This window comes from Stegastes partitus, unplaced genomic scaffold (genome assembly GCF_000690725.1).
Source record: "Stegastes partitus isolate 25-593 unplaced genomic scaffold, Stegastes_partitus-1.0.2 Scaffold591, whole genome shotgun sequence".
Classification (NCBI taxonomy): domain Eukaryota; kingdom Metazoa; phylum Chordata; class Actinopteri; family Pomacentridae; genus Stegastes; species Stegastes partitus.
The window spans coordinates 93,411-99,410 of NW_007578322.1; the positions used below are offsets into that span (position 1 = coordinate 93,411).

General features: G+C 41.6%; 1 protein-coding gene across 1 annotated transcript in view; it reads right to left on the bottom strand.

The window, feature by feature from the left end:
* Positions 1-6,000, bottom strand: part of LOC103362648 (membrane-associated phosphatidylinositol transfer protein 3) — a 108,449-nt gene that overhangs the window by 87,942 nt on the left and 14,507 nt on the right. The gene's annotated exons all lie outside the window — the stretch shown is intronic.

Here is a 6,000-nt window from a genome sequence, read left to right on the forward strand (position 1 = left end):
AGGGGAACTCAGGGTCAAATCTTGAAGGTTCATTTTACCATCAAAAATCGGTTTATTACATCCTTTCTGACTTGATAGGAACAGACATATGGCCATGGGCAGTGCGGTGTTTATGGTAATTTCTGAAACGCTTCACAGTTTGGCCTTAAAAGCAAGGTATTGGGTAAAAAAAAAAAATTAAAATGCAAAATTATATCTACTATCTTGTAAATGATTGGACCTAGGCAATAGCAGCTGAAATGGAACGATTAGATTCCACTGCAAATGATGCAACATGGTCCATGCCCAGAGGTAAACTCTGCTGCTCGCAATAGATGCTCCATTTTCTCATCAGCAATAAATAATCATCCTGTTTGGAAATGACTACTTCTGATCCGGTTCTCCTAAATTCCCCTTAAGTGAAATAAAGAGCGGAAGATATTAAATAAATCTATGACAATTGACCCTGTCCACTTTGAGAGTAACAGGAGAAACACGAGAAAAGCAGGAAATCCTCCCTTGCTTCCAAGATGCCAGTTCATCACAGACACACACACTCACAGTTATGAGCAACTTAGAATTGCCAATGAACGCACAAGCGAGGGAAAACATGCAAACGCCACATCGATAGATTCCAGTCAAGCAACTACCTTATCGCCGTGAGGCGACCTTGCTGCCCTGTGAAGCTGTCATGAAATCTTTATTACACATTTAAAAGAAATATCACTTCCATCCAAACAGATGAGAAAGAAAATGAAAATATGTGCTGAACGTACCAGTGGGATGCACCAACACAGCTATGTAGAAACTAACGCAGTATCTGCTGTTATGCGCATGTTAGCATCAGCTAATTAGTCAGTATATAGACTGAAAACATGGCCACCGCTCATCCAAACAATCTGGAGTCCCCAGTGATTCACCCGCCAAGTGTGACGAAGATCAGATCTACTGTTGCTGAGATGTTCAAAAAACAGACACACACACAAACACAGACAGAGAATCCTTTTATTTACCAGCGAGATTTGTGCCGAATCAAAGAGAAACTTAAGTTTATAAGCAGATCTTAGATGTGAGAAAACTCTGAGAACAGATAAAATACACAAAGAGATGTGGATGTGATCACAGAGACACATTTCTACTATGTGCAGGCTCAAGTTTTCTTTTGGAGCTTACAGCTATCTCACAAGCTGATTATGTCAGACAAATAAAGATCAGTGCAGTGAGAGGAGAAAAACAAAATTGTTATATTCTTAAACTAGGAGAGGAAGGTGGTTTTACAGGAGTTAAAAAATATCACATCAAACTGAGCTCAATAATGTGTAGGAGAAATAGGAGGACAAACAAGAAGTCTTGATTTTGAAATTTCCTTCCTTTCTGGAATGTAAAACAGAGTCTATTTGCTCATTACACTGCATAGAGTATATTGCATAAAATTATTTAGTCCCTGGGATATTGTGCAGTTTCCAAACACAGACCACATGCTGCAAGATGCCTCATTATAATTTCACATAACTGTCAAGACACCAGCTAAAAAACTGTGACTTCCTCGACTGTTGGAGCTGCAAAGTTTGTAAAATGTCATTACGGAGAAATATTTCACCTTCTTCTCGGGAAGTAGTTTCATGGCATACCTTGCAGCTTCTTCTCACACATTCAATCCACAGAAGTCGCACATTTTATTGTGCAGATTTGGTGTGCAGAGACACTTAAGCTGCACAGCTTTCGACAGCATTGTTGCTATCACTACCTGGTATAACATTAAGCCACACTAGCTGTTTTAGTCAGCCTATATGGCCATCATAAGCAGCCTGTTGCCTATAGTGCTGCATAAAGCTACCTCAGGCCACAGAGGACTCCATGCAGGTGATTGGACCGTTCTGACGAGGCTAATCATGACAGCCAGGACATAAATAGTCAATAAGTTAGGAATAACCTGCGACTCCCTCTCCAATCTTCGACTCAACTGCAGCTCTATCAGTAAATTGTCCTCCAGGGGCTCCAGGATACCCTGAACCACTCCAGCTCTTCTAACCTCGTCATCCAGATCTGCACTGGAGGATGAGGAGGATCAAGTGAGGATTACTTCAGTCCTTGAGTGAGCATTTATTGTGCATCAACATTCAGACCAGCAGCAGCAGCAGCACTGCCTGGATGAGCAGCATATTTCCTTCACCTGACACAGCTGTCCCCTCTATACCGTCCCCGAGTGCTAATTTGTGTGTCGGGTGGAAGCTCAGCATGCGCACAAACAAGACAATTTGGCCAAATTATATATTTCCGAGCTCACGGACAAATAAGCAATTACGGCACCGAAACGTCAAGATGATTACTATTTTCAGGAAAACATTTTAAAATGGAAACACGTGTAAACAAAATGGAAACGGGAGCTAAAAATACCCCCAAAATCCTCAGAAAATACGTGACTGGAACAAAGGTAACTGGAGCAGGTAAGAGCCACACATTCATCTGTTATGTTGTCGGGGAGTCAGCAGTGCTTCGCGTGCAATCAAACCTCAGACAGCTGGCGTGCCCGCTTGTGGTCGTCAACCAACTTCTAATTTATGTTTCATGCTTTGTGTCAGACTGACTTCGTTAATGTACGCAGCATGAAATGCAGGATGAGACGAAGGAGAATCTCTGCGTCCTTCCTTTGCTCTACAGTTTAGTGTTTGGTTACATTTTTTTTGCTTATCAATTTGAGCTCTAACAAAGCCGTTTTCTGAGCTCCACCTCCCCACTCAATCCTGTCTTTAGTTACTTCGCTACACTTGTCAAGTTCTGTAATTAATTTTGCAAAGGAATTTTAAAAGCACTGGGTCCTTGGCGTCAGACAGCAAGCTTTTCATCTCCAGCCAGTTTTGGCTGAAATGACAAGGACCGCTGACAGATTGCATCAGCTGTACCCACCTAATTAAGCTAATGTTTGCTTCATGAGTTGGTTGACTTTTTAATGCTTCAAGGTGATTTGTTTAAAAACAGGAACACTTTAAAGAGGTCTAAATTTGATGTCTGCATTAAGAAAGATGGAGGACACGTCATGCAAAAACTGGATCCATCCATCCATCCATTATCTATACACCGCTTAATCCTCACTAGGGTCATGGGGGGCTGGAGTCTATCCCAGTTGACTTAGGGTGAAGGCAGGGGACACCCTGGACAGGTCACCAGTCTATCACAGGGCTACACTTAGAGACAGACAACCAAGCACACTCACATTCACACCTACAGACAATTTAGAATCACCAATTAACCTCAGCATGTTTCTGGACTGTGGGAGGAAGCCGGAGAACCCGGAGAGAACCCACGCTGCACGGGGAGAACATGCAAACTCCACGCAGAAAGATTCCGGTGCCCCCACCGGGACGCGAACCGGCGACCATCTTGCTGCGAGGCAACAGTGCTAACCAACTGCGCCACTTTGCAGCCCCAAAAACTGGATGTAGTACATACAAAAATTAAATGGAAATACAGAAACAGCGTTGTCCTTGCATTGCAGTAAAGAAACAAAATGTGAGGACGGCCCAATGAGAGCACCACTAACAAACAAGTTAACAAGAGGGGATGCATTATGATCATTTTACCAACAAGTTGGATTGTATCTCCCCTCATTGCCCCTTAAATCGCCCACTGATGACACTGATTGTTACAGATGGTGTTCATCTGCTGTAACTGTGTGTACTATTAGTGGCTGTTAGAGTTTTACTTCATGGCAGCTATTGCTTCACTGTAGAGGAGTAAAACTTGTGACACACTCGTGTGGAACATCAACACTTGTCAGAGTTATTTCAGTTACTTTCTGGAAAGTTCAGTTGAACTCTTCAGCTCTGGTAAAATCATAGGCTGTATAAAAGATGGACGTAGCTACCGTGACGTCACCTGTTGGTTTCTGCACTGAGAAAATGAAGCCAGGGTTTTGCTAGTTCCTGGTTGACATCTTGGATTTTTGGAGCCAGTGACGCAAAAATCATCGCAGGGGGAAATTTCCTTTAATCAAACAAAACGAATATCAGTGCATTTCAATTTAGAACAGATTTTTGCAACCTGACGCTTGCATTTAACTAACTACTTAAAAATAAGTGCAAGTAAAATTCAATATACAAAATGTCAAATATTTTCATTAAAAACCTGTCTGTACATTTATTAACACAGGAAAAGCCTAAAGTATTAATTTATAACTAAATTAATACAGAAATGTTTCTTTAAAAACAGAACTGAAAAACATAGATGTGTAGATATCCATAACTGACGCAGCATTTTTTAATCACCAGGGTACAAATGTTCAAATGGTTTCATCCAGATTAGGAAATCCTAAACTTTGCTATCCTGGCTCCGGTAGTCCATTTTACTTTGGTGCTGGTTTTTCAAAGCAACATTCAATCACATCACCCTGATGCAGATGCAAACAGATTTTCAGTGCTCTAAGTGAAAGTACATATCACCTAAAACCAGACTGTAAACATGTTTATGTCTGCTGTAAAGTTGGGCATTTAAACATGAGGGTCTGTGGAGACTGACAAGGTGTTCTTGGAGTCAGTCTCAATTGGCCATTCGAAGAAGTACAGTTTTTGGCACTTGTGCTTCATTTTTCTGCCCTGAGGGCGTCACTTGGGAAAAAAACAAACTTCTAGGCCTGTGTGGTTGCAGACGACTACCTGTGTGCAATATCTGGCCCGTCACTCTCCTCTGTGCTTTCTACTTGACTGTCTGAGCATTTGAGAGAGCCATCCTGAGGAGCAATATGGATGGGCGGAGGCGTCCTTGTGGGTAACAGCTTTGAGAGCTCCTGTGGGCACCGAAGGCACAAGCTGAGCGTGAGGATGAGCTGATGGGGAGCACAGCACCCCAGATAAGGAAAGAAACTACTTTGAAAAATAAAAAAACACTTAGGATGCAGCAATACCAAGCTGGATGCTGCCCTAAACAACCACCAAACAGCTTTCTCCACTGTGGAATTTGATTTGTTGAGTGCACTGGATGCACTGTCAGTCACCTTACGAGACCCTTCAAGTGTTGTGACGGTGCTGTTTTTTTTATTTAATGGATCTACTGCTGGCACAGATGCCAATCTACTGTATAGTCAGTGGGTGTTACAGCATTCAGTTTACTCCTGGAGCTATGCATGCACTTTGAATGTCTTATAAGGTTTAGGAAATCTAACCAATTGCTTGGGTGACTGAAGCTTCAAACCGGCGCGCCTATCACCACGCAGTGCCTTCCCCACTGGGTAATGGAAATGATTGCTGTAGCTCCCTGCAGGGCATTTACTGTACACTATATCCCAGCAGATACTGAGCGAATGCTTGAAAGAGCTACAGATTATAATCAAACAAACTGCAGTAGTGCAAATCTGAGCATCCTGCTGCTAGCTGGGAGCCGGGAAGATTAGCAGGTATTGGCAGGTCATTTTTCATGAGAGGATGGCTCTCCTCTGAGCTGCAAATTGGCATGTTGAGTCAGGTAGCTGAGAATTACAGGAAGGTGAGGCCAATCTCATGCCTCACTCTATATGCTAACAAGGCTTATGGTTTTTCCACTAAACACAGCATTGGAAATCAGTAGTGCTCTAATTAGACTGTAGTCCCGGTGGTGGTTAATTATTAACAACGACGCTTAAAAATAAAAGCTCAGTGTGAATGCTGAAAGTGTTGTTGTTTTAAAAGCAAACTGAAACTACACTGTGCTGTTAAGTATCTGAAATAATTACACGTAGAGTATTATCAGATCAGCATACTACAGTCATTTTAAAAAAAAGTTTACGGACACTTTAAAGACCACTTTGGCAATTTTGTTACTGTATCCATTATTATTATTTTTATTGCTGTTATTGCTATTACTATTATTATTACTAATGTTGTGTTGGTGTTGTGTTGTTGTTGCTAGTACAACAATTTCCCTGAGGTTCTACCAAAGGGATCAATAAAGTTCTATCTATCTATCTATCTATCTATCTATCTATCTATCTATCTATCTATCTATCTATCTATCTATCTATCTATCTATCTATCTATCTATCTATCTATC